Source organism: Phasianus colchicus, chromosome 3, assembly GCF_987193195.1.
Source record: "Phasianus colchicus chromosome 3, bPhaCol1.hap1.1, whole genome shotgun sequence".
NCBI classification, from domain to species: Eukaryota; Metazoa; Chordata; class Aves; order Galliformes; family Phasianidae; genus Phasianus; species Phasianus colchicus.
The window spans coordinates 89,535,686-89,556,229 of record NC_143438.1 but is presented as its reverse complement, the minus strand read 5'-3'; the positions used below and the strand labels follow the sequence as shown (position 1 = coordinate 89,556,229).

The 20,544-nt window shown below is 38.9% G+C and overlaps 1 protein-coding gene and 1 long non-coding RNA gene across 3 annotated transcripts in view; one reads left to right on the top strand and one right to left on the bottom strand.

The window, feature by feature from the left end:
• FAM135B (family with sequence similarity 135 member B) overlaps positions 1-20,544 on the top strand; it is a 183,583-nt gene that overhangs the window by 24,032 nt on the left and 139,007 nt on the right. The gene's annotated exons all lie outside the window — the stretch shown is intronic.
• On the bottom strand, positions 16,117-20,082 carry LOC116227519 (uncharacterized). Its single transcript, XR_004166584.2, has 4 exons — positions 19,996-20,082; positions 18,726-18,841; positions 17,708-17,831; positions 16,117-16,492 (listed from the first exon to the last, which is right to left on the bottom strand). It is a non-coding gene; the product is annotated as an uncharacterized LOC116227519 (long non-coding RNA).

The window sequence follows — 20,544 nt, the reverse complement described above, 5'->3', positions numbered from 1 at the left end:
CCTGCTTATTCCTACATTTCAGTCATGAAAGCCATCCCACCACATCTGAGTGGTGTCAATGCCATCATAGCTCTGTAGGCACAAGCATGTCTGTAACTCTGCTTGCCTGCTCCCCATGCTCTTTGCATTAGTGTGCAAGCATTTGAATTGGGCTCCCATTGAGGCGGATTTACCAATTGGACTTCCCTTATCTGGCAGCTTAGGTCTTGCTGTCTTACTGGTCTGTGATGTAGCTCCAGACCCGGGGCGTTCATTAAGATCATCAGCGTCAAAGTGAGATGGTTTGAGGATCCCTTTCCCTGGCCTTTTAAAGCCCTCCTATTAAATTGGAAATTTCTCTCCTTGTTAAATTGAAAAGCTAGTTGCCAAAAAAGCTTGTTGTTGTATTGTGCTGAGGAGAGAAACCTCCCATGCAAAACTGAAAAATAAATGAAATAGGATACACTCAAAATACAGAATTAATTGAAAAAGACCTTCTGATTGGTTTATGTATTTCAGATGCCTTTGCAAAGCTGTGGGAAACTTGCATAAACTCATTTCTTCTGTTCATTTTGGGCTTCTGCAGTGTTGTTTCTTGCAAAATAGGGGCCTTTCCATTCTGTGTCTCCAAGGACCCTGTGGTGTACATCTGAGTTGTGCTTTCTTGGGACGCTGTCTCACTTGACTAGTTCGTTTTGTTGTATGATAGCTGACAAGGAGGATGAGGAATGTTGAATTTTCCTTTTTTATTTCAGTTTCTTCATTCTCCTGTGGCTAAATCTCTCCATGCAAAGAATGTATTTGTTCCATTTCATTTTCCTGGATGTTAGTGGCTTTCTCCCAGCTTTCAGTAAGCAAGTTGCTTCTCTTTTTTTGTGCCTACCTTGCTGTGTGCAAGATGGAAGTTGTTCCTTACTGCAGCAAGCTTCCTACTGTTGTGATGAGCATTAGAGCCTTGAGGCTTCCACACACCTGAACTGTGTGGCTGCATTACACATACTTGTCTCACCAGAAAAGACTCCTACAGTGAAAAAGGGTATTTTTCAGCCCACTGGTTTATGTGAGGGACTAAGGGGAGGCTGCAGATCTTTGATTGCCACAAATCAACTAGATCTCTACATGCTTTTAAAGCTGGTGGAACTGTTGCTTAAATTTGATTTTACTGGAAATGTGAGGAAACACATTTTGGGAGCAATCAGTAGCGCCAACTCAGTATCTGAGAGACAACATGAAGTAATAGCACAAAGTCAGGCACAGTGATTTGGAGCATGTTGTGGATAGCTAAGTCTCATTCCCTGCAGATTTGCTTGCTCAAATTTAGGCACTATTTTTGCACTTTTTACTGGAACTGCCTCTGCTTTGGGGATTGTGTCTCCAAAGTTAGGTTAGGCTGCAACTGGGATTGAATTGCTGTGCATCCAAGTTGATCTCAGTATCAGTTTGGTCTGGAAAAAAAACAACAACAAAAACAAACAAACAAACATGTTTCGAATAATATCCACGTTTAAAACTTCTTCTATCTGGTGAGTCCAGCTTTTGCACGTTGCACTGGGAAAGCATGTACAAGGCAAGTCATATAGACTTTCATTTGGTGTTTCATTAGTAGGATAATTTTACTTATTCCTTGTCTACTGAGACAGCATTTTAGTTGAGCTCACTGCTTTCACATATAGAAAATAAGTCTTAGGACTTCATCAAACCAGTACACTGTAGTAGATAGTTTCCTTATAATTTCTGTAGTTTCTGAGCTACATTAACACTGTTCTTCCTCTGCTAGTGATTAGAGTTGATAATGGGTCTGGGATAAGGCAGACTGGTTTGTGCCCAAGGGATTCTGTAGATCAATGCAGAGAGAGGTGGCAGCAATCTGTGGCCAATTAACTGTCAGTGATTTTGATAATATTGTTGAATATGAGACAAAGTAAAGGGTTCAGGGCCTGCTCTGAAGCAAGAATTAAATTTTATGTGCATTCTAAGCATACTCACTGATAACTATCAGCACAGTATATAGAAAATATAAGGAGTTTCCACTATTTATTGATATTTAAGTTATTGAAACCAAACACATTTCTTCATACCTTTCACCTGCAGTATTGCTAAAGCACCTGAGATGGACATAGTCAGTAATTACAGTCAGTAACTGAGGCAGATAAGATGCTTCTTGTGGGGCGTGCTTACCTAAAACAATCTGCTGGAGCCTAAATGAAACAAATACTGCTACAAAAGTTCTTGTGTGAAGACAGGGATTCTCCGATATAAGGCCAAGGTATTTATTGGCTTGAATTAGACCAAGATTTCACCTGCTAGTTTTTCAGAATTAAGCCTTCTCGTGTTTACTGTTGGACAACCAGTAACTTCTGCAAGAGCCACAGATGGGGGGCTGAATATCTCAGTAACCATTTCAGACATGAAATTCTTTTTCAGCTTTTGTGCATCCAGGCATTTTTTAATTATAGTACCCAGCACATACAGCTATTTACCTCTTCAAAGCACTGCACAATTATTAGCAAATTAATTACTGCTTCATTACCCCGTGAAATACCCTGATAGTTATCTGATTATTGGACAGTCCTCCAGTGAATGAGAATAGGCATGTAGGTTATAAGAATAGGTCACATATGGTGGAAAACTCAAAAAAATATTTACTAAAAGCTGAGACCACCTGTCCCGTCTATACTGGACCAGAATCTGAACAATTTGATCTTGCTGTAGAAGTCCCTTTTCATTGCAGGTGAGTTGGACTAGATGATCTTGAAGGGCTGCTTCCAACTCAGACAATTGTGTGATTCTATGATGACTTGTATTGCAAAGTTTATTTGCTACATATAAATCCTATAACGTGACAGATGATGTGAGAACAGGAAGAGTGAAGGGATGTTTCTGCAGTCATAGCAGTAGTCATGGGAGCTTCTGTTCACTTGAGAATGCATTTTGCTGGGAGTGGTTTAATAGACAGAGTACTGTCAGCTCTGCAATCTTCTCCAGAGAAATGGGAATGGAAATGCTATGGTTGAAAGGAATAATATCTGAAATGTTGCAATTAAGAGGAAGGTTTGAGTGGACAGAAAATTGACCTATCTTTTTGGAAAAGGGGAACTTCCATTTAATTAGTATTCTTTCTTTGCCTTCTACAAATTTAAGTATTTCCTTCTAAGAAAATATGATCTAACGTGAGGATTAATTAGACTGTTAACCACATTTATCTCCTTTACACAAGAGATGATTCCCTGGTGAGGGGGGGGAAGTGATGTTTTGTAACGAGTAATGAAAATATGGCAAATTAGAAAATTAACATAGTGTAGTGGCTGACGCAAATTTTTTTTCTATTTATAAGTCCAAACATGTTAGGCTGTCAGAGCCTTGAGAGCTAAATGCTGGGAATGATGGACCCCTAGTGCCAAGGCTGTACAAATAAGCAGGGGGAAGAGTTGCTTGCTGGGGGCTAAGAGGAAATCTAAATGACATGGGAATTGTTCCGTGCCTAATAAAGCTCCAATTTCTGTGCCTCCTTTTACAAAGTCTACAAGTTTTAAAATGCAAATGTGGCTGTTTAAATGTATTTATCATACTTAGGAATCTTTGGGATTTCTACTTGATAGTTTTGCATAGATGTTTTTATGGTGAAGGTATGCATTTAACATTTAAGAGTGATAATGGGATTTTTAGGCTATTGGCATGAAAAGGCAGCTTCTCCATCTAATAGCTTTCTCATACTTCCTACCTGGGTTGTCTAATGGACTCCATGCTGATTTGACTTAATAAAATATTGGGATTAAAAGTCACCAGCTGCCTTGTGAAGGATGCAACCACTCATCTATTGTAAGAATTAAACTTCCTCTTATCTGACAGTAAAGTACCTGGAAGCTATGGATAGGGGACACTCGCAAACACCTGCTTAGTTTTAATTTCTGTTGAGATAATAGGTTCTTTGTTTGAGATTGTGTGTTCCAAACTCATTCTCTGTGTAGTCTTTCTTTTGTTCATTTCTCTCCTTGATGGATTTGTTCTCGTCCTTTGGAACTTTTTTTTCTTACAGCTTCTGTTTTTTTTACTGCTTCTGTTTTTCCAGTACCGTGTTTCTAATCTCTGACTTTCAGCTGGAGTTTGTGATAGAGACATTGAGTCAGTGATTTGGCCACTAGATGCTCTTGCCAGGTTTGTTCCTTGCCACTAAAATAAGGCTGACAGCATGTTTCTGTGTTTTTCATTTAAGGATCTTCCTAGCTGGCAGTACCCTCTCGTAAAAAGGATGGCTGTACTGTGAACATTGTATGTTTCATGCATATGAAATTATCTCATTCTGAAGATGTACTTAAGGTTCGGCTCTATGGGATTAGGAATAAAATCCTCAAATTTTTAGTTTATTCTAGCACTTAAAATTTAGCATTTTGATTTTTTTTTTTTTTCTCAAAAGGTTAATGCAGACATGTTGAATAAATAGTTCTGTACATCGTATTTATATAACCCTTTTTCTGGGCCGGATTCCAGATTTTCTTGATTTCGTATGTTTTATATCTCCTCAGGAGAGACTAATTCTATGTTAATTACCGTATTAGGGTTGACTCAGTTAACAAATATGGTTTGTGATTTATATAACTTTAACAGCACTTTACCTGCTAACTTTTTACTTGGATGTTTAATTCCATTAATCTGAAATAATAATAATAATAATAATAAATTTCTGTTCAGCTCACTGGCTACATTTCTGTTTTTCCTGCTATAGAGTACCCTAGAAACTCTCCAGGCTCCACCAACTTTTAAAAGCTGTGGGTAACCTAGGTGCACATGCGGGCATCTAAACTCAGATATGGAGCCAAATCCCCATATTCTTTAAATATTTTGTCATTGCGTGGTAATGTGTTCCTGATGGCTCTTTCTCTCTGTTTCATTGTTGCTGTATCTTTCATGTTGACTTTGAACACCAGTTCACAAATATTTGATGTAATCTTCATAACATGCGTTATCAATAAATATACTGTGACTACTTCACCCCACGTTTCCCTGTACCCCATTGCATTATTGTTTTCCAGCAATGGTAACTATCTGTGTTACCTATGAGTTTCATAATTTGTTCCAAATTCCAGTAATGTTCCAATGACTTTTTGTCTACCAAAACCATCTTGATATTATTCATTTCAGTCAGATGTTAAAAAAAAAAAAAAAATTCTTGAATTCTTCAGAAGTAGGTTGGATGTACCCTACTGAAGAACCACACATTTAAGATTTAAAATGGTCTTTTACTGTTTTATCTATAGCCTTTCCTTTTTTTTGGGGGGGGAAGGGGGTCACTTTTCTTGTTGTTTGGTTATGCCGTCTGATGGAAAATATTTAAAAGCTACAACTGCAGCAGAGAATAGCATAAAGATCTCAGTGTCCATCTGTCTCTGAACTGATAAACTCTGGCCAGATCATAGACAATCATGCTGTCTGCAGTGTTTAATATGTACCTCTTTCAGTCTACGAGGACAGGCTGAGAGAGCTGGGGCTCTTCAGGCAGGAGAAGCGAAGGCTCTGAGGAGACCTTATAGCGCCTTTCAGTTCCCGAAGGGGACCTACAGAAAAGCTGGGGAGGAACTTTTTATAAGGGCAGATAGTGACAGGATAAGGGGAAATAGTTTTAAACTGGAAGAGGGTAGATTTAGACTAGATATTAGGAAGAAATTCTTTACTGTGAGCGTGGTGAGACACTGGAACAGGTTGCCAAGTGAGGTTGTGGATGCCCCCTCCCTGGAAGCATTGAAGGCCAGGCTGGATGGGGCTTTGAGCAACCTGGTCTACAGGGAGGTGTCCCTGCCTATAGCAGGGGATTGGAACTTGATGTTCTTAAAGGTTCCTTCTAATCCAAACCATTCTATGATTCTACATTTGTCTCTGTATGTATTGTATACTATACTTTCTTAGAGCATTAAATATTTTGAAAGACACCCTTATCTGCCTGTTATCAGCCATGTTCAGAAGTGTTTAAAGAGGGAGTTCAGGTCCAGGAAAAAAGTATAATGAGATTGCAGTCAAGAAAAATGTGGGCTGGTATTTCTTGTCCAAGCACATCTGCCAGATTCCCAGATTGTCAGTTCTAAAGCCATTGTGTTAAATATTAGTTAAAGGAAACACGGGTGAGAGTGAGAATGGATGGTTGGCACTTGTGGAAGATGGTTCAGTACTATGAGCAAGCTGATGGAGCACAGATTGCCTGGTGTAATGGAAGAAGAAAAAAGTATTTCATCCAGTATCATTTAACTTATTAACCAGTGACTTGGGATAGAATATCTCCTTAGCAAGTCTCAGTAAGAAATGAAACACAGGAGGTTCTGTCTGAATATGTGCAAACACTTCTGTACTCTGTGGTGACTGAGCCTTGCCACAGGCTGCCTGGAGATGATGTAGAATCTTCTCCTTGATGATATAACAGAAGAAGCCTGGCATACTTCTTTGGTTGTCCCTCTTTGAGCAGGGGTTGGACCAGATGGACCCAGGGATTCCTGCACAACCTCAGCCATTCTGAAATTAATTGATTCTATTTGAACTAGCCCAAGAAGAATAGTACATGAAGCACTTTGCAGGGATTCATAGCTCTCATGCCTGAGCATTTCATTTCAGCCTTTGTGGAGTGAAGAGTGCTATTCATAACCCCTTTTATTTATTTTTTTTTATGGAAGTAGAACCATGAAAAAGCTAAATGACTCATTTATGTCACTTAGAAAATATGTCACAACAGAAAAAAATTGGATTTCTTGTATCACAAAATTGCATAACGTTCTTTCAGTCATGCTTCCACAGTGAGATGTGAGCATAGTGCAAGGCTATTTTGTATTGAATAAATATGTATGCAAGAGTAGGGATGTGAAATTAAGTTCTGGAAAGGATATAGGGGCCCAAACTGGAAAAAAAAACAAAAAAAAACCAACAACAACAAAAAAAACCAGATCAAGTTTGCTGTGGATCTAGCCAAGATACAAGTGGTGGTGTAATCCAAGTGGTAATGAGCTCAAGTCTAAGTTCAACACAAAGTTCACATTGAATAGAAATGATGGTTAGAGTAACTTTCTGGCTTTTAACGAGTTACACTGGCTGAAGTGATTATGAGTAAAACAGAGTCAAAATTCATAGAGGGAAATATTTTTGTGGGGTTCATAGGAATTTCCTTCCTTAATATATTTTCCTTTGATTGGAAATTGTCTGTTGAATTCCTTCTGCATTCTTACTGCCATCCAAGAGTGACAGCAATCACCCTTGACTGTCTAGGAAAATCCACAGGAGACTGGCACATCATGGACAGATCTTAAATTCATTTCTTCTCAGCTGAATTATGAAAGTGTGATATTTCTTTGTATAAACCTTGCAAACTCCAATTCATACGGAATACCCAAACACGTCTCTTCAGAGATCAGACCACCAACCCCAGATACATGTATTTCATTTTCTGTCCAAGAAGAGCTGAAACATTTTAGTTTTCAGTAGCATCGGACAACTACACGACACATCAGAGATCATCTAATGATGATGAAGGACGTAATTTGTTAGACAGCTCTTCTGATTCATTTGAACTTTATGAGATAAAAGCTCTTATGCGTATAAGAGTGGAATTTTTCAGTGGAATACCAGAAGGTGACCTTCCAGAAGCAGAAAAGAGCTGCCTTGAAACTCACTAGTCTCTAAGAAATATTTTCTTTGAGTGTTCTTTTTTTTATTGTTGACAGTGAAATGATTGGCTAGTAACAAAAGTGGAAATGTTAAAAAAATAAAGTTTCTGAATCCATAAAACTGTGATTCTGTAGCAGGAATCATAATTGTATTGGGATTTCTCTTGGTTTTTAGCCATTCTTGGAAGAGAAAGGCAGCAAGTTCAGTTCTCATGGGGCTTGTTTCAGAAGCCCAGGCTGTAGCAGAAATTTACTTTGATGTCTGACTGTTCTCGCTCCTGTAACTTGTTTCAACATTGTTCATCTTTGTCAGCACCATTAAATTTGAGGGTGCCTTTTTTGGTTTTGAGTTTGAGCCAGGGTGCTCCCTCAGCAGCAAATTCTAAAGCTCAGTGAAGTAAGAGATGAGACAACAGCATACTGACTGGCTGCAATTTGAAGTATTTCCAGTACAAATGACAAAAACACACTCTTAAAATTTCAGGATCTGCTCTTCAGTGTTCACATACCTTTGGCATGTTTATAAAAGTCTTCATTCACCACCACTCTATGCTTCGAATGAGTGCTCAGGATATTTTCAGACACTCTGTGGCAGAGGATGTATTCAGATATAGAACAAAGCCTTGCTGTTATCAGGACTGTTGCAGGGATTGCTAGCCATGTTCCTAAACAAGAGGAATGTGTTCTTCTTGAGGTTTAGATTTATCTATTAGATATAATCATCCAAGCAACAAGCTGGGAATTTAAATATAGAAGTGTCCTGTATTTGCAGTATATAATTCAGCATGTGTGCATAATTCTGTGCATGTGTCTGTGTGTGCATGCACACATGTTGGTAAGCATATGTCTTCTTTCAGTCTAGAATAAACATATTTTGATCAAGCATCAGCCTCAGCCACAGGGTTTCTTTCCTTCTAGTGGCTGTGGTCTGCTGACTAAAGAAATCTTTTGATGGTGATAAATCTTCGTAACTGCTTTCAGTCTTTAAGAACCTAACTATATTCCTTCTCCCTGCTTAAGACTGAGAAAGAAAATGCTATTTCTTACTGAAACATTTAGCCACCATTTTTTAATGACAGAACACTCTGAGCTTTGACAGGCAGAGAGGAATGAAGACAGACTTCACAAAATACAGCATGTAGATACCTCCCATGTGTACTTCCTGCTGCAGTAAAGTATAATAATACACTCACTTTGCTCAGCTGGAATTTTATATGTTTCAAAATATAAAAGCTTCTTATGTTTTAGTGTGAAAATCTCTGGGAAGGAGAGGTGGGAGCTGGTTCTTTACGTTCAGTTGTTGACTGGGTACAGCAGCATTAAGAATTTAATTATGAATTTACCTCAAACTCAGTTACATTGGGCTCTTCAAATTCAAGGCATCTTCCAGATATTTCAGCTCTCATCTTGCTAGTTAAATGCATAGACATATCTGACCATGTTTGTATACCAGACTGACACCTCTATCTGATGTCCAGGCTACACTGAGCTTTCTTTACTGAAATCCTGATTGAAGTGGATTATTGGTTTAGAGACTGTTAGATCAGATGCAATCTATGGCTTTAGTTTATTGTGTACAAAATAAGATGCAAAAAGGAAGAATTAACCTTAAAGTTTTCTGATTCTGTTTTAACTTATCAAAAAACCTTGGGGTAGAGAGAGAGGATTTTGGCACAGGTAAAAGAGAGAAACAACATTTTCCTCATCCTGTAATGAATCCTGTTGTCCCAGGTATGTCCCATATATGTATACAGGCCAGGAAGTATGGCTCCTAAGGTCAATTTTTGTATATACCGAGGTTTGAAGGAAGATAATAGTTTTTATGAGGAAAGGCTGAGTGAACTGGATCTATTCAGCCTTGAGTAAAGAAGACTCAGAGGTGATTAATGCTTATAAATGTCTTAAGTGTGGGAATCAAAGAGACATGGCCAACCTCTTTTCAGCGGTCTGTGGGGACAGAAGGGGAAACAGCTATAAACTGGAGCATAGGAAGTTCTGCACCAATATATGAAGGAACTTCTTCACAGTGAGGGTGACAAAGCACTGGAACAAGCTGCCCAGGGAGGTCGTGGATTCTCCTTCTCTGGAGATATTCAAGACCCACCTGCATGCCTAACTGCGCAGCCTCCTGTAGGGGGCTTGCTTTGCAATGGGGCTGGACTTGATCTCTGGAGGTCCCTTCCAACCCTTACAATTCTGTGACTCTATGATGCTGTGATTTTGTATTTTCCTGCTGCTGCTCAGCTTAGGCAACATTTTCATTTCATCAAGTCTGATGAAAGTTGTTGGCTGCTGGTCTTGGGAGTTCTAAGTGGTTGACTAGCAAATATTGCTATATAAAAAATCATGTTCAGATGTCAGGGAAAGATGTAAATGACTTCAGTCAGTTCCTTTATAATCTTCAGTTGTGGTGTAGTACCTTCACTGTATGATTCCAGTTTCTCTAGTCCGGACATGAAGCCTTCCGTCTCTTTGTTACTGGAGCTGTCCTTGTCCTCTAAAGAAGTTATGTATCTTCCTGAGAATATTCCTACTTCTGGTGGTAACAAAATCATAAAAGTTCTCAGAACTGAAAAAGAAGAAGAAGAAGGGAGAAAAAATTAATTTCTTATTTAGATCACCTAATGTATTTTTTCCTGTGCAACTCTACACTATTTTGACTTGATATTCAGTGAGGTTATTTATTTCAGTTCTTAGTGCAGCAGTAAGAAAAAATGAAATAGAACATCAACGCTGGAAGGTTTTTAATACAAATACTCCAAAATTAACGTCTTTCTTCCTAGATAGGTGTTGACCTTGGAAATCTTTTTTTTTTTTTTTTTTTCCCCCCATTGAACCAGATTCCTGCTTGTTAAATTTTCAGACGACCTCTGTAAAATAAAGAAGCAGTGACAAAAGCAAACTTAAAACTTAAGAGGAAGGAAACAAAAAGATTCTCTTATAATCCTTCATGTAGTTATTTTTTTGAGCAACAGAGGATTTTGAGACTGTGTACATTGTCAAATTCATATCCTGCTTCTATCTGATCTGTGATAATATTATTCAATAGCTGACTGCAGATTATAAATATAAATTCATGGGTGGAGGAATCAGCCATATGTCAGACATCTTCTGCATTTTCAGTTTTCCTTTATCCTTCTCCACTTTTAAAAATCTTTGTCCTTTCTCCATTCTGAAAAGATATTTTTAAATAAATGCTCTCCAACTGGGATGCCATGTGAGTAATTTACTGAGCAGGAAGGTTTTATATCATAAATCATGAGTATATTGAGAAGCTTTCATGTATCAGTGAGCGGTATTATGTTTGCTCTACGTGAGAAAAGACAAATTCAACTCTTTCTGCTACAGTCTACAACTCTTATCAATTTAATGTCCAGTGATTACTGTTGATAGGAAAGCACCAGTACACTTAAATCCAAGAGTAATGTTATTTCCTCTTGACCAGATCACAGATGGTTTCAGCTCAGAAGAAGAAATGCTTTATTGTACACATGAAGTTGCAGAGCTCTCCTTAAAGCGATATCAGCATTTGTCACATTCAGGTATATGCTATTTGAAATGGAAATTTAGACAATAGACTGGTTCTCTCTGCATATGCGGTAATCTTGCATACGTTCGAATTGATGTGGCCACACATTTGTTAGGTGGTTCCATACCTGCTGTAATGAACAAGTTGGATGTGCTCTGTTGAAAAAATCCTTTAAAAATCTTTTAAACAAGACAAATTGTGATACACTACGCAGAAATAGCTCGTATGTGTCTGTGTTTAGAACACATGCCAGTTCAACTAACTAAATGAGAGTGAATTACTAATGGAAGATTTTTACAACAAAAGAAAATAGCTTCTATCGTTCCCACAATTTAGACTATAAAAAATTCATTGAAATGTTAATCTACAACCATGATCACTGCTAGCTAACAGTTACATTGATGTCCTCTTAATAACGGTGCATGGCTCCTAAAGCAGCTATATTGGCATTTCAATCTTTTCCTGCTACAAAAATTATACAGTGGGTAGAGAACAAGTTCTGAATTGGTGGGTTATTGAAAAAAAATGCACCACAAATATAATTTGTTCAATAGCTATCTGAAAAAGCAGATGTGCAGACAGGGTAATGAGCTAAATGAGATGTTGAAAGGCTTAGGTTGGCACATGCATACTTCACTAACAACTTCCATGCGGGCAGCATACAGGTGGTTTTCAGTAATTGCTAGTTACTGAGATTATTGGTGACTTGCTGATGTGAAAGTATCCATGTACTCTATTTTAATGCACTTTGTGGTGTGGGTATAAGGGCTGATTTCCAGATGAGCTGGGCTTCCACAAATTGCAGTTAATGGGAGCTGCAGGTGTTCATAAGCTCTTAAAGAAGAGGTGAGCAAAGAGATTTTCTGAAATTTCTGATTTTCCTGTAGTGCTGTTGCAGCTGCAACGTGGAGTCAAGTAACATCAAGGCTCAAGTGCCATCTGTAAGATTTTAGGAATTTAAAATCCTCTTTTCAGGTGAAATGAAGACTTCCCAAAGCAGAACTGTATCTCCCATTTTCCAGGAGAGAGCTCTGCCAGTGATGCAGAGGGCTTTCTGTTTTACAGTGCGTCTTTCTTGATTCATTTTAATTATCCTATTTTGTACTTTAAAAATTAAACACTAATGAGAGTGGGGTTGCAGCCAATGTCTCTTGCATGCCCTCTGAATTCTTTAACCCCCACTTGAAGAAAAAATTGATCTGACTAATCTTTTTTTTTTTTTTTTTTTTTTAAATTATTTATACACATTGGAACGTTTCCACTGGGGAAAAGCCAGAATAAAGCATTCTGGAACTTCCCTCTCATTACAGAACTGTGAGTACTGGGCTCCCTGCTGTAGTTAGGAAAGAAGGAGGATATAACACTCAGCGCTTTGCCTACGTTCAGCTATCTCACAACACAGTTATTAGAGATTACTCAGGAAAATGTTGTTCCCTCTGTTGCAAAGGCTAGTGTATGGATGTTAGTGGTGGACAAAACTGTACATTTACTTTTAACATATTTACTCTCTGTTTTGATTCCTGAAAATGTGCACTAACAAATCCTGCCCTACAGATTTCAAACAAAGTTCTACCAAGTAAGGAGATGGCAGCTACTAGCCAGTGTACTCAGTTTTCACTATCTCCCAGTATTCATTAAGTTAAAAATATAAATAGAGGAAATGATTTTACTGTGAAGAAGATTTTAATACAAGGATGATCCTGTCTGACTATTCATTGATTCACATATTGCTACAGAGATAATAATTTAGGATTGCAATCATGACAGTCTCTCTCTAGTCTACCTTATACCAGTGTCACTGGGTCTTTTAATTCCACTTCCCCACTCCTGCTCTTGTACCAAAACTGTCAACCACAACAAATTATCATTGACCTGGGCAACTTGAGATAAGGAATGAGAGGTATACCACAATATACTGTGCTGTAGCTCATCCCTGCTCTGGGCTCCTCTCCTCCCGCTGCTCTGTGTATGCGCTGCTTCAGTTACCATTCTGCACCCAAGCAAAGAATGATTTGGGTGGGTCGGTACAAGCTGTGAGTCTCACAGTCGTGAGTAGCTCTGCGTAGGTGTTTGCCAGGAGCCTGCTATGAAAGCTCAGATTGCTGCAGAGTTTCCACCTACCTCCCTCTTGAGATCCTACCTACAGCCCATTTTGTTTGTCTAATTGTTCTTAGGCTGTGATCTCAGCTTTGCGGAGTCCTGGGCTATGAGGAAAGGACATCAAGGAGGTTGATCTGATAGCTCTTCTGTAGCACTTGAAAGTTTTTTTCTTACAGTTGTGACTGCTGAGTTACATGTTGACTACTTGCTTTGAAATATTCCTCCTCCTGAAGACAGGGCTACAAAATCTGTGTTGATGGTTTCCTCTACGTTTGATGTCTTTACATACGCCCAGCAAATATGGACCTTTATGATGTCCTTCTCCAGTTTATCCTCTTGTAGTAACAACACAGATGTGCAGTCTAAAAAGCCCTGATTTAGCTATGCCTCTTGGGAGGATCATCTTTATGCTGCATGCTTACAGGCAGCTTTAAGAGGCATCATGATTAGATTAAGCTCCTTGTCAGCATGACATGACTGCACAGGACTGCAAAACATGGTCATAATTTAACAGAATAATTTTCATTGGAAGAGACCTCTGGAAATAATCCGGTCCCACTCCTGCCCAAAGCTTTTGAAGGTTTGTCATGTTGATCAAGGCCACTTCCTGATGAATTTTAAATATGGTGTATGGAGATTCCACCACCTCTCTGGGCAACTTTTGAGTGTACAACCACTTGTGCAGTGAAAATATTTTCCTTACCTTTGCTGCAACTCATGTCCATTGTCATCTAAGCAAAATATTTTGCCTGTCTCATACATTAAGTGATTTTTGGGGTATTTTTTTATTGTACTGAAGGTCTTTTTAGCAGAAAAGAAGGGCAGTAATTAGATTGCAAGGATTTAGCCTGTCTTCTTTGTAAATCTTTGGTGCACTGAGTGATGTCTTTTAGATCACAAGAACAATAGCTTCTAGCAGAAGGAGTAGGTTTTTGGTTTTACCCATATCAAGTAGGATAAAAAAGAGGTTAGCATCATGACAAATTACTTTTCAACTGAATACCCAGTCCTATCAAAATCAGCTAATTCTTCATCTGTGAACCAAGCAAGCCTAATAAATTAGATTGAGGATGTTGGTATCAAAGTAGCATATGTTCAGAGGTACTTAAGCAACCAGGGAGGTAGTGAGTGAAATATTTGACTTGGCAGAGCTTTAGGAAGGTGAGAAGTCATTTCTGCAAAGGTTCAAGACAGGAAAGCTTTAATAGATGAAAGCAAGTGGCTTTGAAATGTCACTACAGATCTTCTACATCATAGTGCAAGTTTGGCCCTTTGTAAGTTTAACTGAGAACAGCTCCATTGCCTTCTCTGCATCTCCACTGCTTCAGGCTAGATGTCCTGAGTTTATTTTCACATTCATTTAGTGCCTGTGGCACAATGATATCACAGCTGCTGTGCAGGGAATAGACTGTGCTGAACAAATATTACAGCTCAAGCTGGAGGAAGAAATTGTGATGGAATATTTTCATATCAGAAAATGTTGTTTTTGTCAAAAATGGTAGTAATAGTACAAGAAGGTGTTGATTGTGATGAAATTTTGCTGTGAGGATAAAAAATAGACTGGAACTGAAACATACTGAAACACATCAGCAATGACAAAATCATCTGCTTTGAAAAATTGAGTGTAAGAAGTTTATTTTCACTCCAAAACAAAGACAACGCATTCTTCACTTCTCTTGCTGTCAGAGGGAAGGGGATAATCACAGAATAATGAAGGCTGGAAAAGACATCTAAGATCATCTAGTCGAACCATCAACCCATCACCACTGCGCCCACTAACCCTGTCTCTCAGTGCCACATCTACCCTTTTCTTGAAAACCTTCAGGGATCATGACTCCACCACCTCCGTGGGCAGCCTGTTTCACTACCTCATCACTCTTTCTGAGAAGAAATTTTTCTTAATATCCAACCTGATTCTACTGGAGGCTGTTCCCTCTCATCCTGTCACTAGTTACTTCCTTTCCAGTAGTTGTAGAGAGCAATAAGGTCTCCTCTGAGACTGAACAATTCTAATTTCCTCACTGCTCCCCATAGACTTGTGCTCCAGACCTTTCTCAGATTTGTTGTCCTTTGGACACATCCCAGAGCTTCAATGTTTTTCTTATAGTGAGGGGCTTAAAACTGAACATAGTACTCGAGGTATGGCTTCAGCTGAGCTGAGTACAGAGGTACAGTCACCTCCCTTGTCTCTATGACTACACTATTTCCAATACAAATCAGGATGCCACTGGCCTACTTGGCCACCTGGGCACACTGCTGGCTCATGTTCAGCCAGCTGTTAGCTAATACCTCGAGACCCTTTCCCTTTGCACAGCATTCCAGACGCTCTGCTGCAAGTCTGTAGCATTGTATGGGTTTTGTTGTGAGCAAAGTGCATGACACAACACTTGATCTTTTGAACTTCATTCCATTGGCCTCAGCCCAGCAATAAAGCCTGTTCAGATCCCTCTGTAGGGCCTTCTTACCCTCAGGCAGTTCAACACTCCCAGCTTCTTGTCATCTGCAAACTTACCGAAGATGCACTCAGTGCCTTCACCCAGATCATCAGTAGAAATACCAGATAGGGCCAGCCCCAGGTCTGACCCCTGATGAATGCCACTAGTGACCAGATCAGCTGGATTTAGCTCCATTCATCACCACTCTCTAACACTTCTTTTACCCTGATAGTTTTTTTTTTTTGTTTTTTTTTTTTTTACCCAGCATAGAATGTACCTATCCAAGCCGTGGGCTACGTGCTTCTCCAGGAGAGTGCAAGAATTAAAAATGAAAAAGGAAAATCAAAAAATACAACCCTCCCAGGATTATTCTACTGTAAATCTGCCATGGGAAATGACAAAATTCAAGAACGATTCTGATTTAAAATCCAATCTTAAGTTGTGAGGAATGACTTAACATTGCATTTATTTCAGGTATTATCCATGGACAGTATGGCCAGGGGCACTGATCAGGGTCCCCGGTCATAGAGAACCTTTACATCTGTTACTTTTTCAGCTTGCATCTCTAAAGAGAGGGAACAACTTGAACCTCCAAGGGCTGACCACGTGGCACTCGTTCCTGGAGCTGTAGTCCATGCTTCATAATTCCATTGTATATCCTCCAGAATAATTTATCATTAATATACCTGGAATCACAGACTACTTTAGGATGACTTCCTAACCCTAACCCTAATCGTTCAAGTCCTTGCTTAAAGCAGGGCCATTTTCAAGGATGGTGAGATTGCTGAGGACCTTATCCAGATGAACATCTGTAATAGAAGATGAACATTTCTACATTGTTTTGCATGTGAGACCTGGAATTTTAAGGAAAAAAAGGAAAAAAGAAAAAAGAAAAAAAAAAACAAAGCAAATATTTTGAAATTAATCATCTTTTTTCCATGTCCCTTTTCCATTACCCCTCCTCTTAATTTATCTAGGATGTAGAATTTATGACTAAGCCAATTAAGTATTTTGCAGAAAATGTCTCTAGGTTAAATTTGTAAATAAAGGAAATCATTAAAAAAGCACATTGCAAATAGTTCCAAGCTGAAGAGTCTTTACAAAGTAAAGCAGGTTAGTACTTCCCTTTAAGTTTTGAATTTTGGCTGAGTGATAAACAAGCAGGACTTTGCCTAAGACAGTTGAATCCTCTCTATTGATAAAAAGGGTCTTGGCATCTCATTGCAGGTTCTTAACAACTTTGGTAAATATTTAAAGCATACTGATTAAAAATTAATACAGCAATGATCCCCAGTGAAATGAAATAATTGAGCCTCTAGGCGCTACCATCATAATACAGCTAATTAGAATCATATCAGAGAAATGCAGACCAAAGAACAAACTTCTAATACTGGCTCCATAAGACACTGTGATCCATTGGTCTATTTGGAGTGCTTTGATCTTTCCTCAGCTGCTGGAGATATCTAAGTGCCAAAGAAGACAGTGAAAACACCAGGACTGGTAATGTTTTCCACTGACATCCTCTTCTGTGCATTTTTTCTTCCGTTTTCATGAGCATCACCTGCTTTCTGTTGAAAGATGTCAGGTTCTTTTCTATTGTTTTGGGAATTTGTTCCATTTTCCTTCTTTACATGAAAACCCAAACCTCTCCAGATGTAGAGTATGCAGTAGCTGCCCCAACATCCAGAAAGCAGGAGCAGAGCCCCATCCTTCACCACAAGCTCCCACAGCTGTGTGCCTCTGAGCAATTCATTGCAGCAGAGAGGGCACAAACTGGCAGCTTTGTCAGACCGTGTTAACCCACAGAAGGACAGGTAGTGAGTGGGTTGCTACAAGAACTATTTATCCTTTTAGCCATAAAATTCCCACTTCTGTGGAAGTTTGCAATCCACTCACCAACTGCATTTTTCTTCCCTATTTCCTTTTGATTGTGAAGCCCTGCTGTCCAGGATGACCTTGCCTAAGCAAGAACTGGTTTGCAGTAAATAAAGCAATAAATACTTTCAATAATCCAAGCTACTTGCCCAGTCTTGGTTTCCTGTAGCTCCTCTATGTATTCTTTGAAGCTGTGGGTCCTTGTTCTCCCTGTAGCTGGGAAAGGCTGGGAAAGGCAGAGGAGAAATTTCCCAATATGGGGAATGGTTTAATCTAAAAGAGGGGAAATTCTAGTTAGATTTTAGGAAGAAATTCTTCTCTCGGAGAGTAGTGAGGCACTGGAACAAATTGCCCAGAGAAGTTGTCGATACCTCATCCCTGGTGGTGTTCAAGGCCAGGTTGGATTGGGCTACCTGATTTAGTGGTTAGCAACCCTGTCAATGACAAGGGGGCTGGAAATGATCTTTCAGATCCCTTCCAACCCAATCCGTTCTATGAGTCTGCTTCCCCAAGGCTGCTGAGGTGTTATTTCTGCTTAAATTAATGTGCTTTTTTTTTGCATAAAATGACTGCGCTGCTCTGCAAAGCTGTTGTCCCTCCCACCCCCTGAACTTCCAGTCTCATCCCTTGGCTTTTTTCTACCATGGCAACATTCCTGCTGTACAGTCTGTTAAATATAGTCTGGGTAGTTGGAAGATAACTGAACGTTTGTTAAAGTAAATGAGGCAATAAATGTCTGAGGTTATGATGAGCAGAAAAGTCAAGGTATTTATCAAATTGCCATGGGAAATAGCTTTGCCAAGCATTAAGTAATAAACTTTCAATTATCATTTTTATACTCCTACTGCTGAACACTTTTCAGATCAGATTTGCTTCTGTTGGTTCAAATAGGGTGAGAGGTGAAGTTGTTTTGCTCTGTGAGTAGAGAGGAGACGAATATCCTTGTGTGTGCATATGTACTCAGAGATATGTCTGTGCATTATGATTTCAGTGTTGTTTTTTTTGTTGTCATTTGTATTTGTTTGTTCATTTGTTCATTTCTTTTCCTTTTTTTTTTTTTTTTTTTGATTGGGAGCTTCCTCCTTCCTGCTCTGGATTAATAAACCTGCATGCTGATTTTGAGGATTTTAGGATTATCTATTAAATGGCTCTTAGGAAGATACTTACTTTTAGATGCAAAAAAGATGACTGTACTTGGTTATTGTTGCTGTTATCACTCTAGTATCATCTTCTGCCTGATCTGAAATTCCCAGCTGTAGGCCAGCTTCTCTGTCATCTTCTTTCTGACAAAAGATAGGAGGATTACCTTCTGCTTGACACCTGGTTTGACAGGCTAACTACCAAAGCATACTGTGTTTAACATCCACCTTTTCCTTGATTTCAGTGAAAATCGAGTGAGGTCTAGGTGATTTTTTTCCATAGAAACAGCATTTCTTTGGCAGCTGGCAAGGAAAAGTACAGAAGGAAAAAATCCTCAAAACCAGCGTGTCTAGATGAAAGGAAAGGTCTAAGGTTGCTTAAAGCATAAGAAGGTATTGAAAAGATAGTGAAAAATTCTTGACATCTCACTACTGAGAAAAAAATATATATAAATAAAGAAAAAGGAAATCAGATGTAGGTAGTAGTAGGAAATTAATAGCGAAAAAAAGCAGAAATATTCCATGCCATTATGTTGAATGCTATCAACAGTGCACATGCATCTTAGATATGGTTTGTATTTATGTCTCCTCTATTTCTAAAAGAGCACAGAATAGGGAAAAAGTCATCACAAACATGTAATAGTTTTATAAAAAGGGAGACTAATAGGCTGGAGGAGAAACTTGGAGGAAAAAAACTGTATATTTTGATGTTTATGAATGTCCTTGTGGCACTGGGGCACTTTTTTCCTGATATGCTCATAGCAAACATTTCATGGCCTACATATAGTTATAGAATAAAGATGATAATGTGAATTAACCTCCCAGGAGAGTATGGAGTAGAAGTACTGCTAAAGTTTCCATATGACCAGGTTTTGCACAACTACTCAGTTTTGCCACTCATGTTTTCATTTCTATTAGGAGTATTAATGGAGTACACTGTTTCATAACCAGTCTTTGTATGTAGGTGTTCATAGGCTTAATCAGAAAAAATCCCACAGGGTCAGTTGCTCTTGATATATCCCAGAATCACTTTAGCCATGCTCCAAAATTTTCTGAAGCACAGAATCAAACTTTTCTGCTCTTCGGAGTTATTACTTCCCCCATCTTATATAGCACTGTTGCAATATTTAACACCTGCTATATCTGGAATCTGCTCCAGCACCTGGATGCTTAGCCAGCAGCTCACAGGCAGCCTTTGTAAAAGCAGACTCTTTCAAAACCAGTTTGTTAAAAGCATGTTCCTCACAAGCTTTCTGGCGTGCTGAATTCCCACTGAAATCTGACGTGTTCTTTTATACCTCTGAAATAGCTGGTGATTTCAGAGGGAGTCTGTGATGTGCTGGTTCTGTAGAATTACAACCTTAGCAGCTGTAACATCACAAAAAGATTTATTCCAGAGAAAGACTGTGTCATAAATGAGGTGTTCAAAGACTGAAAGTTCCAGCTGCAGCTTGCTAACTGTGCCTGCTACCAAAAGTGATACTTCCCAGGAAAGTACTACTCTACCCATATAGATGATCCTTCTTTTAAAATACCCCAACTGTAGAGAGCTTGAAATCCTTAGTGAGGATTTTTGTTGGTTTTTAATACAGTGCTCATAATTTCCAGTGATGAGGTCACTGGCAGATGAATTACTGTAGTTAGATCTGTGAAGACTGAGAATGCTGTCATACTTGTGTCCCTCTGCCTTGCTTTTGAAGCTTTAGCCCCTTGTCAAGAAGAGGTAGAATGGGAGATACCAGGAGTTCATAGTGCAGCTTATTGGCTGAAATCCTGATGAAAGTGGCTTTTTGCTAAAGAAGGATTTTGAAAACTCCCAGTATCTTCTGAATGTGTTCAAAGACAGG